Below are 2,919 nucleotides of genomic sequence, written 5' to 3' on the forward strand. Positions count from 1 at the left end.
AGACTAAATTTTTACTGTGATTTTTTGCAAGCATAATTAAAAAAATAAGATATTATTATTCTTAAAATTTGGTAATTTTTTTTAAGTATATATTTTTTGTGATTTTTTGAAAGTATTATTAATTGTTAATAAAAAATTACAAAAAAAATATATACTTAATAAAAAATCACCAAATTTTAAGGATAATAATATCTCATTTTTTTTATCATGCATGAAAAAAACTTGTATCAAAATTCAATCTCTAATGTATTTTTTGAGAAATATATATTTAATGTTAGATAATCTTGCAAAAGAACCAACATTAAATATGTATTTCTCAAAAAATACATTAAAGATTGAATTTGATGCGATTTTTTGCAAGAATGATTAGAAAATGAGATATTATTATTCTTAAAATTTGGTGGTTTTTTGTTAAGTATATATTGTTTTGTGATTTTTTAAAAGTATTATTGGTTATTAACAAAAAAAAATTATATCAAAATTAAATCTCTAAGACATTTTTTGAAAATATATATTTACTGTTAGGTATTTTTATTGTGTTTTTAAATTATTTGAAGGCATTTTTGTCGACAGTAAAATTCGAGTGTATTTTTGTTGGCATTTAAATAATTCGAGAACATTTTTTGTGGTTAACCCAATTATTTAACATGAAATAAAGCATTTTTTAAAAAATAAAATGGAATCAAACATGTCTATTTAGTGTTTTTTAAAGAATTATAAAATACATTAGGCGAATCAAATCTGATGGGCTTAAAGACGCTATACACCAGCTCAATTGATTCTTTACAAAAGTTTATAACGCACTTTTTTTTTTCTTGGTTTTTTTTTTTCTTGGTAACATATATGTAAGCATCATGAAAGAAATTAAAAGGACAGGACAAGAAACACCACACGTCCACACCACGAGCCTATCATTTTATAAAATAAAATAGATCGGTCATATGGTAGGCAATATGTTTGACTATTTGAGTATCAAAATGAAGATTTAGCAAACACATTTTAGAATAATAATAATAGAATATTTTAAGCTTTTGATATTAAAAACATTATCTTTTTAATAATTTTTAGTAACCCCCCCCCCTTTTTTTGGCGTGTTTTTAACTAGTATTCTTAAAACATTCATTAATTAGTATGACCCTAAAATTAAATACACGTATATTATATCTTAATTATCAATACATGCTTTTGTGATGCATTGTGTTTGAAGGTTACTTTTCATGCAAGTTTTCTTACCATTAAGAAAGTCATTTTTGAAACCGCAAATATTATTTTTAATTTTAGTTTAATGTTTAGTTACTTGTTAATTAGATTTTTAATAATAGTAGACAATTAGTATTTTTATCCGTAATAATATTACAAAAATATGATTTTTTATATTGAAAAAAAATACTTTCTCTCAATTTTAATAAGAGAGTGTCATGTGACACATTTAATTATTAAATTAGATAGTAATATATGATACATAATATAGGTAAATTTTAATTTCAATTTTAATTTTAATATTTTAATTTTAATTTTAATACAATTAAAGAATACTATGTTGCACTTTTTAATTGTCAAATTCGTAATTAGTCATTGATAATGATAATGATATATAATAGAGTGATTGAAGGAATGAGAGGGATAGAAAAAGGAATAAGGAAAAACTCTTTAATTTTAGAAGGAAAGATTTGATTTCAATTGTAATAAGGGAGTGACATGTGATACATTTTTGTTATAAAATTAGTGAGAAGGAGAGAAGAATTTTTTAATTTTAAAAGAAAAGATTTGATTTCAATTATAATAAAAAGATAACATATGGCATTAGTTATAAAATTAGTAATGTATAATAAATATAATAGATTAAATGAAACTTACTACCATGACAATATAAAATATAAAATGAAATATTTTATGAATTTAAGTTATATTAAATTTAATTGCTCCATGAATACAGAATAATGTTATTGAGATAATTTAATTTAATTGTTCCATGAATGTTGACCATAATCAGTTTTATTCCCAAGTTTTAAACGTATTTCAAATTGGTTTTTGAGTTTTATAATTGTAAATCAAGTTTTATAGTTGTGTTCTTTGGGGAAAAAAAAGTTTTGGAGGGACGTAAGAATAAAAACAAGACACAAGATATTGTACTTGTTTGGGCGCTATTATTTTGATAAAAAAAATATTTTTTTAATAAAAAAGAGTTTCAATTAACAAATAAAAAGATTTTTCTACATAAAATATCTAAATATAAAATTATTTTTATTTTTTTATAAAATTTTTTTAAAAAAAATAACTCAAAAAAAATATTTTCTTAAAAACTCATCCAAACAATACAATTATTACTCTAGATCGCCGACCATTTTACACGAATTTAGTGTTAATTGAGACTGTGTTGAAGAACATTCTAATTTACTAACTAAATATACTAAATATAATATTTTAAACTGTTTAAACCGATAACTACAAAAATTAGTCACCAGTTTGAAGTTTATTATTTTATTACATTTAGAAATTTGCTTTTCATATATCTAATTTTATCTAAAACATTTCAGAAAGCTTTTTTAAAATTATCTAATCTATTTATCTCTCAGAAAATAGTTATTCCAAAACTAAGTATCTCAGAATTTAATTTAAAAAACCTGAAAAATGTAAGCTAATAAGTTTCTGTATGATTCATTAGTGAAATACTTAACATGCATGTACAAGGGAACATTTTGTTGCAACCTATTACAAAATGAATGTAAAATTGTTTTGCAAAGGTGATGTTGGTTTCGCACTAGGGTGGTGTAATTTCTTTAAGGTTTTGTTAATTACTTCAAACTTTTACAATTAACTGATGTATTTTGTCGTCTTCATAAGAGGACTCCATGGCCCAACGGATAAGGCGCTGGTCTACGGAACCAGAGATTCTGGGTTCGATCCCCAGTGGAGTCG

General features: G+C 22.9%; 1 non-coding gene across 1 annotated transcript; it reads left to right on the top strand.

The window, feature by feature from the left end:
- On the top strand, window positions 2,847-2,919 carry TRNAR-ACG. Its single transcript has one exon. It is a non-coding gene; the product is annotated as a tRNA-Arg (tRNA).

The sequence above is a fragment of the Arachis ipaensis genome, chromosome B08 (genome assembly GCF_000816755.2).
Source record: "Arachis ipaensis cultivar K30076 chromosome B08, Araip1.1, whole genome shotgun sequence".
Classification (NCBI taxonomy): domain Eukaryota; kingdom Viridiplantae; phylum Streptophyta; class Magnoliopsida; order Fabales; family Fabaceae; genus Arachis; species Arachis ipaensis.